This window comes from Phalaenopsis equestris, unplaced genomic scaffold (assembly GCF_001263595.1).
Source record: "Phalaenopsis equestris unplaced genomic scaffold, ASM126359v1 Scaffold234721, whole genome shotgun sequence".
Lineage (NCBI taxonomy): Eukaryota > Viridiplantae > Streptophyta > Magnoliopsida > Asparagales > Orchidaceae > Phalaenopsis > Phalaenopsis equestris.
The window spans coordinates 97,459-107,253 of record NW_018252625.1 but is presented as its reverse complement, the minus strand read 5'-3'; positions in this window follow the sequence as shown (position 1 = coordinate 107,253).

Below are 9,795 nucleotides of genomic sequence, written 5' to 3'. Positions count from 1 at the left end.
TGTATCAGGGTAGAGAATTAAAACTGCTCCTATTTGGCACAATACATATTAAAACAATTTATCTCATCTCATTTTACCAAAATTTCATTATAGTGCGAAAGATTCTTTTTCACATAAGAAATATTCATCACATAAAGATAGTTTAATAGTTTAATAGTTACTGTTTAAACTTTGCATTTCAGTTTTGCTAGTAGGTTTTGCATTTCAGTTTTGCTAGTAGTTAAATAATTTAGTTTTGATTGTATCTTACACATTCAAAATTAGTGATAGTAATTTTGTTTAACTTCTGTGAATTTCATAGCTAATTTATCATTTCAAATTTAAACCTTCCCCGTGGGACCGATATTTGGGGCTTACATAGAAATTCTTTTATTACTTGATAACAATATGTATACTTTGTAGAATGACAATATTAATTGCTTAAATATCTTAATCATAAATATTGCATCAAGCTTTTGGCACCGTTGCATAGTGGAGTCAAACTTATATAAATTTTACACAACTATATTTTACCGGGATCATGCACCACCCTTAGACTGGGTTAAGGCCTCCCGAACTTGCTCAACCATTTGCTTAAATTCCTTTTCTGATATGGCACTTGATGAAGAATCCTTCTTTTATTATTCATCTCTATTCACTGAGGTGACTTCTCTCCTTTCATCTGTAATATGTATAATCTCCGGTTGATTGACTTCTAGAGAGGCTAACTGTGGTGGTTAAGATTATCCCTGAACTATGGTCATGGCGGTCATGGCAGCAGCCATCTCTTCTATTATTTTCTCTATTTGGCTAATTTTCTAGCCATCTCTTCTATTATTTTCTCTATTTGGCTGATTTTCTAGTCCCTTAGGAAGATAGCCCTACGTAGCTCATCTACAGTGTTCTCTTTGATGAGAGGTTGAGCATCGCGCACAGATGCAGCGGCTCTAGTCTCGATGACACAGATATCCATGAAATCTTCATTGAGGTAATGATTAAGTCAAAATCTTCATCATCATCAATGGAAACTCCATGTTCTCGGGCTAACTCAAAAATCTTGAACTTGAGCTTTTCGAGCTTTTCTTCAATTACTAATTATTATAGCATCTTAAGATCTGGAGGACTTGGTTGTATATCCTCCACTTGTTTCTCCATCTCGCTAGTAATTGTTGTGACAATGTTGGATACTTCAGACCCTGGCTTCATTCCATGATCCTGCCCTACGAGCTTGCTCGACTGTATCGGTACGGCAACCTTGGGTATTTATACCCTTTTCTTTAACGGTGATTTCTTGAGACGGAGTGTCCGGTATGAACATCGGCATGTTGAAGAGAAGTATACTCCCCATAGTGCGGACCAGATACGGTATTGGATAACCACTTCATCTTATCCTTTAAACTTTTAAGAATATCCTTATGACCGGTAGTTGGTAGAATTCTTGGACCCAGACGTGACTTAATTGGTCGACGTCCTGCAGGTCTAGTGCAGTAGAATTAGTGGTAACAATGGTGGTATTAACTTTACTCCCCAGGCGGATCCAGACGGGAATGCAAGCATGCAAGGCTTCAGTTGATTTCTTAGGGCATCTGACAGATCTGACGTTTTTAGAATTTCTTTCTTCATGCGAGGGGATACTACACGTCTCACTCATTTGAGTAACTCGCCAATTGAGCAACCTTCTTTAGCAACTAGTCTCTGGAAAACTGAACTGACTCGGGTGATAGGAGCAGGCTTCTTTTTCTCCCTATCATGTCCATAAGGTGTTGGTAAAGTGGTGACGATCTTTCAGATACTTTTGTACCCATTAGTATCCATTAAGGGATGGAACCTACACCCTTGCAGAAGTGGATAGGTCTCTAGTAATCCTGACTCCTCTTGGTGAGGAACTTCATCAACATATACCTCCTTAGAAATCTGAGCTTTAATAGTCATCTGAACCATCCTGTTGCGGTTTCTCCTTTAGGTTCAGGTTAACGGTGTGGTCCTTGAACTTGACCTGCTTTCAAACACTGACGGCAGGGCAACCAATGCTTCAGTCAGGTCTTCAACAATCATAACTTCCTTTCCCTTAGCAGAAACAAGAATAACAAGCTTGGTAGGTGTCGTGGTGACAATAGTCTTGACCTTCTTATAAGAAGGGAAATCCTGAGGGCAGCTCAGGTTAAACTCAAAAAACAATTCTTGAACCTTTGGAGCGGTGACCTTCATTATGACGAATGGGGCTTTCCCGAGAACAACCTCAAGATCTTCAAATCTGACTCAGAACTTGATTGTGGGAGAGACATTGCGAGCACTGTAGCTCGTCGACAGGTTGTAGGAAAAAGTGAGCATTGGGAATGCTATTGCAACAACTTCAAAAAAAGAAAGCTCTAGGGTTAGTTATTTGACCAATACCTCGTAATTTTTAGTGCGAGCACTAAAAAATTAACAGAGGTCGATTTGTGGACCGGGTAAGTCTTTATTTAATTTGTGGAGATTTTAAATTTTTAGTCAAACTAGTTTGAAAGTAGAAAGATTTAATTAATATAAGGAAATTTATAGAGCACAAGCAGTAAGACACAATCTGATTTAATTTACAAAATAGCAAATCAAACTCAAAAAAAAAGTGCAGTTCAGGACCCATTGCGGGACCAACTTATCAACGCACAATGCCCAGGTGGAACTAGTCCACCAACACACTTATTGGGGACCCGACCTTAAACAAAGATTAAAAAGTCCTTAATGGCCTCCTGAACCTCTCTGTTCAAAGGTGGTCGAACAGACGGTCCTGAACTCCAAAAGAGTTGATCGTACTTTCCCAAGCTAGAAATGGGTAAAACATGCTAATGGATTTGGTCCAAGAGGGACATGGACCTATTACCGATGTTATGAGGATAATATTTCCTTATTTAAATGGAGAGAGAAGCTTCTCCTTAATGGAGTCACCATAAGCTGTCGGCAATATTTTTAGTTAGAGGAGTTGCCTGTTAGAAGCTGTCAGTAGCCGAAATTGGAATCTTGTCGCTCGCTTTGCGAAGGATAAACACAAGACCTGAGGACTAGGCTCGATCAAATAAACTAAGAAATATATGACATTCATTTGGTCTGCAAAACCATTTTAATTTCCAACAAATTCCCCTATTTAATATGAAGAATTAAATAGGGTTTATGTTAAGCTGGGTTCGAAAAAGCTTCCTATAAGGACAAGCCCCTATAGTTAATTACATCTTAGATAACCGAGGTCACCTATAAAAACTCTCAATAAAAATCAGGGAATGTTATCTTTAAAGAGGTCAAACAATAGGACTTTTCAATGAGATCGGACATAGAGGTGTGAAAGGGGAATGACTCAAATTTGGAACATTTATTGTAGAATCCAAAGGGAGAAGAACTAGGGGATGTCATAGATCCGGAGAAGAACCTCGGTGACTTCTCAGTCTATCCTAAGGTTTGGCTTCAGTTTCAAGAAGAAATTATTCAAGTATTTCATCCCACCAATTTTACTAATTAGGGCTTACATTTATGTGAAACAATCACACAAATTGCCTGGAAGATATGAGGATTTAGGGCGTAACGAGCGACAACCTCGTAATCCTAAGATGAGTTAGGGCTTATATTATATAGCAGAGCTAAACAAAGGTTTAAAGATGAGTTGAGGATTTATGTTGCAGCATTTTTCATAGTTTAAATGAAAGAGCATTATACCTCCAAACTTGTATCTATCCCGAAGGATAAAAATAAGACTTGAGGATGAGACTCGATCAAATAAACTAAGAAATATATGATATCTGTCTGGACTGCGAAACATTTTTATTTGTCGACAAGTTCCCCTATTTAATATAAAGAATTAAATAGAGTTTATATTAAGCTATTTAAAAAAAACCTTCCTAAAAGGACAAGCCCCTATAGTTAATTACATCTTAGATAACCGAGGTCACCTATAAAAACTCTCAATAAAAATCAGGGAATGTTATCTTTAAAGAGGTCAAACAATAGGACTTTTCAATGAGATCGGACATAGAGGTGTGAAAGGGGAATGACTCAAATTTGTCAAATTTGGAACAACTCAAATTTGGAACATTTATTGTAGAATCCAAAGGGAGAAGAACTAGGGGATGTCATAGATCTGGAGAAGAACCTCGGTGACTTCTCAGTCTATCCTAAGGTTTGGCTTCAGTTTCAAGAAGAAATTATTCAAGTATTTCATCCCACCAATTTTACTAATTAGGGCTTACATTTATGTGAAACAATCACACAAATTGCCTGGAAGATATGAGGATTTAGGGCGTAACGAGCGACAACCTCGTAATCCTAAGATGAGTTAGGGCTTATATTATATAGCAGAGCTAAACAAAGGTTTAAAGATGAGTTGAGGATTTATGTTGCAGCAGACAACCTCAAAGTCTTATGGCTTGGTTGTTTAGATCTAAGAAAAGATGTGTTGTTATAGATCCTCTTGCTGTTGAAGATGGTTGTGTTGCCCACAATGCTAGCTTCAAGCCCCTCGTCATGACAAATTTCAGTTTTTTAATGTGTCAAGTTATAATGTCAAATCAGATGTCCCTATGGTTATGGTCATTTAAACATTATGGGGCATATTAAAGTTGACTAGAGCGACATTGGTTAGGATCCTACAGTTCCCTCGTTCTGGTACCACTATTTTCTATTGGATTCATTTAGTCTAAGTGAATTTACTAAATTCAACTCAATGAGTTCCATTCTTTCATTTAGGTTACCTCCTCTTAGGGATTCCCGATCATCCGATAGAGACGTCTCCCCGATCATCCGATAGCTTAGGGATTCCCGATCATCCGATAGAGACGTCTCAATTTAGTTGTAATTGTTATTTTGTGATTTTTGTGATTAAATTTGAAGTTCTTTTATGTTTTGAATGTTGTGACGGTGAATTTTATCTTGGTTGATTTTAGTTTTGATTTTGGTTTTGGTTTTATGATTATCCTAACAGTTTTGGTTTTCATGCAGGGTGTTATTGTTGCTTAATCACGCAAGTTTTATAAGCATAAAAATACAGTGTGGAAAGTACAAGAAAAGTTGATACTGTAAACTGTAAAAGTGTACCTAGCGAGTCTTCTCATTCCACCACCTGAAAGGTTAGTACTTGCAAGGCTTGTATATAATCTTGCAAGGAACATAAATTGCAAGAGTAGATGAAGGTTTAGCTACCAAACCCCAAGCTATGATTTTACTGGATCTTGGAAAATCCTAGTGGATGATTCTAGAACAAAGTATGGCAAGTTCAACTTGTTTTTCAAAATATCCAAAAGAATTCAAAGTGCTCGAGGTATGACCCTGAACTACTTGAAATATCTCTTGAATTATTTTGAGTTCATTTCTCAACTTATCATATGGTTCCATTAACCATCCGAGTTTAGAGTGTCGCTACCCCGTTGCTCAGTGAAACTTGACAGTTTAATTATCCTAAGGATAAGATACTCGATTAATTAATTGATGTTTCATTTAAGAGTTATGTGAGTGGGTGCCCAGTGGGTGCCCCTAAGAAGGTCATTTAAGATTGTGGTGCCCACAATTAAGGTCAGGCTTGTAGTTTTTAAAGATGTTAATCACCAATTATGTTATCTTCTAAATTCAATCAATTGAGTTTAGACATTGAGCCTAGATCACTACTAAGCCTTTAACAATCATGATAGGTGAAATGGTGATTATCAAGATTTTTTATTTAAGTGATATGTATTCTTATAAAATAGTCAAATCAACCTCAACTTTGGGCTTAAGGCAATTAAATTATCATCTTTCTAGCTTAAGACAATCACTTAAGAATCATTTGATCGTTATTGACTTCCAAGTCATGAAGATTAAGGGAATTATGATTTTGTGCAAGGGTAGTGAGTGAGTTTCTAAGTTTTTATCTCATTGTATTTCAATCATCCAAATATATTTATTAAGATCAGAATTACCCATTTTCCCTTAGTTAATCCTATTCCCTTTGATAATTCTAAATTTCTATTAAGGCACCAAAGTCTTAAATGATTATTTTGCCCTTGGGGCACTTCACCTCATAAGTCTTTAAACACAATTCAAATGACTTTGAGGGCTTAGAGTGTCATATCCATGAGGTAATTATAATGTTTAGAGGAGAATATGCGAACCTTTCAAAATTTAATTTAATTATTTATTTAAATTTAGAAAATAGGAAGTTTAGAAATCAATGTATTTAATTTTCCAAGATAAAGTTTTTATCTATGAGAAAGTTATTAGAGGTTCCCTTAGGTCAGAGAAATACTTAGACAAAATTTCATGACTTTTTGAATTAATTTATTATAATTATTTTAATGAGAAAATTAAGAAAATCCACTTTTAGTCCTTTTAAAATTTATTTTTAACATAGGAAAATTAGGAAATATATTTTAATGAGTCTCAAGTGCTTGAGATCAGAGGAAAATTAGGCATATTTTGAAATGTTTTGATATGTTCGGGTTTTTTAATTATTTTTAATTATTTTAAATCGAAAGTGAAGCTAAAATTAATTATTTTACCAAAAATAACTTTTATTTTTCCTAAGTGCCCCTGATCACAAAAAACTCAGAAAACCACTTTTTAAAATTTTCCCAAGTGTATTTAATGTATTATAACTATTCTTAATTATTTTTTTGTACAAAAATACAAGGTCTTTTAGAAAATCAACTTTAGTGCTTGGACTTAGCCAAATAATTTTCAAATTTTTACAGTGGATAAAATGATTTTTATGAACAATATGGGATTGATTTTGTCAATTTTTGATAAGTATTTAATTTACATGATTTAATACAAGATATTTACATTTAATTAAATATAAAAATTCACAAGATAATTCAAAACATCATGATACTTTTCTTAGACTCTCTGACCACGGAAAACCTACAAAAATTAGTCTCATAATTTTCCAAGTGATATTTTGATTTATATAAGTAAGATGAGCCAAAATGGTCACCCTAACTTAAAAATTAGGCCTAGAAGCATATGGATGCCCTCTTACCTTGGAAAAAACAGAGGACATTCCCTTTGTGATGAGGAATGAACCCTAAAAATTTCAAGTCATGGTGAGCCTTCTAGTCATGGAGAATTAAAATACCACAGAGGGTATTTAATTAATTAAAAATTATATGTTTGACAAATAATTTTTATTTATTTTTATTTTTAGTCAACATTATTCTCCTCTATTCACTGAGCAAGAGGGTATTTTTTTTATTTTTATGCTTTTTCTAGAGAAAGATATGAATTTTTTAAGTTTAGGCATTTAAAATATTTCAAAAATCCCTATTTTTCTACTTATCCTGTGCGGCGCCAACTCAACCTACGACAGCATACAGCTCCGAACTCACACGTGGCACGCTCCCATTCGTCACTGCCATCCACTTTAGCTGCCACGCAGCTTGCGGTTCACGCATCAAGAGTTTGTCCGGCTTGATCTCCTCCATTGATGAAATGAACCTGCGATCGCTCGGTTCTCCATTATCGTCCCCACGTGAACTAACACGTAAGCCGTTCACACTAAAATCATAAGATCTCAAGCTAGACTCAACCAAATCTCATGGGTTTTGTTTGCAAACCTTCATCTACTTGGAAAGCTGAACTTTTGGCTCTTCATGGCCGAAGAAGTCTTGCTGTGGGACAAATCAAGTCATTGCAAATGGAGAATCAAAATAAGTTCGAGCTAGGGTTAGAGCTCAATACTTTTGTTTGAGAGGGGAGGCCTCAATCAGATGGTTGTGATAGCTTTGAATGGGTCCAACGAACCTCCAAATGAAGTTCCAATCCTTGGTGAATTGTCTATGTATGAATTCGATCAAGGTGGATTTCAGGTGTTGGCCTAGAGCTATCCTAGAGGTTGTTTCAGAGGGAGGGGGTTTGATGGGGAATTAACTACTCTTACTATAGGGATGGTGTGTACACAATTAATTTAAGTTTGGTGGACTTTGGTGAGATGTCCTGGTTTAAGCTGAAATTTTGAGCTTAAAATTGGGCTCGCACGGTGGGAATCAGAGGGGGAAGATGGTTGGCTTGAGCTTAGGGATGGTTGGAGAGTCTCTGGAGATATTTTGACAGAGTTTCCCCAAGGATTTTCTACAAACTTCTTTTTGGCCATGGAGGAGTTGATTAAATAGAGGATCTTAGAGGGAAGCTCAGAGCCAATTGATGGGTGCAAAGAGTTGCTTAGGTGGAGGGCTGAGGAGCTCTAAAGAGCCATTGGGATGAGGTGGCCTCTATGGTTGAAATTGGGTTTGATTTAGGGGTGGTGGCTCTTGATTTTGGCATTTTCTAACCACTAGGTCTACCGGTAGACCAGGGGTGATGGTCAGGTGGTCAGGTGAGCCAAGGCGAGGGTTAATTATGATTAATCCTCAATGGCAAGTGATGATGGGGGAGATATTTTGGTTAAGGCCCATAAATGGGTTAAGATCCCCTAAATTAGGGGACCCTTGGTCCATAGCTCACCAAGCTGATTTAAAGGGGTTTCGTCTGGTCAATGGAGTGTGCTTAGTGACTGTGTAGTCATCAATTTGGTGACTTTAGGATGGCTAAGTCAATTTTGGTGCATGGGTCCAATTTAGGTCAAAATGGCTAGAAGTTGGGTTTGGGTTAGGCTAGCCAGGACATTGAGCTCAGTTGATTGGTCATTATTATGTAAATGATAGTCATGAAGATTTTTGGTGAAGGATTGAAGTAATTTTAAGTTCAATTGGAAGCTCAATTTGAAGGATTTTGGAATTTTGGTCAATTTGGGTATGTTGGACTAGATTTGGCTCTAGGTTGGGCTAAGGTTGGGCTAAGTCCAAATTGATGGTTGAAAATGGTCTATAGGAATATCATAAAGAGTTTTCAACATAAATTGGATGTAAATTTTGGGGTTAGGGCATTCAATTTGGTGGAATTTGGAGACATAGCCAATTTAAGGCAAATTTGAGGATTTTTAAATACAATTGAGGCTTCACCAAGGCCAATTGAAAGTTTAATTTGGTGTGTAGGAGTGTTATGAAGATTTTAGGATTCAAATTGAGGTAAATTGAGAAAATTATGGGGTTCAATTAGGTGAGATTAGGTCATACAGCCAAAATTGGGGGTTTGACTTAGATCAAAATTGAGCTCAAAGCATGGGTCAATTAAGCATAAATTTGGTTCATATTGGTCATATGAAAGGTGAGTTTGAGTTTAGAATTGAAATTGGGGGGGAATTTGGGCTAAATTGATGGACATTTGAGGTGAATTTGGGGAAATTGGGCCTTTAAAGGCAATTTGGGGGTTTTGGTCAAAATGGTCAAATTGGCCAAATTGGGTTCAATTGAAGGATCAAAATTGGATTAGAAAACATTTGGAGTGATTTTGGATGTTTTGGGGAATTTTGGGGTGCTAAGGGTATTTTTTTAATTTTGGAGATTTTGGGGGTATTTTGGTAAATTAGAAATTTTTGGGTGATTTTGGATAATTTGGGTATTTTCAAATGGTTTGAAATGATTTTTGAACAAATTTGAGTATTTTGGGTGAATTTGATGATTTTGATCAACTTTAGAGTTTCAAGGGCATTTAGGTAATTTGGGTGGATTTAGGGGCAAAATACCAAGTTGGACATTTTTGGTAGAATTGGGGTGCCAACCACCATGTATGAGCTATGGATCACTGAAGTCCCCTCTATGTATTGGTCGTAGCTAAGCCCTAGCCTAGGGCTAGTGGTTCCAGGGGACCATCTACATGAGTCTCCCAAAGATCAAGGGATCAAAGTCAACAATTTTGGGTTTTAGGATTGTGATTGTGGGTGATAGTGAGTGCAAGTGAGTGAACTAGCTCTAGACCAACACCCAGAGTCAACCCTAAGGTCAAGCA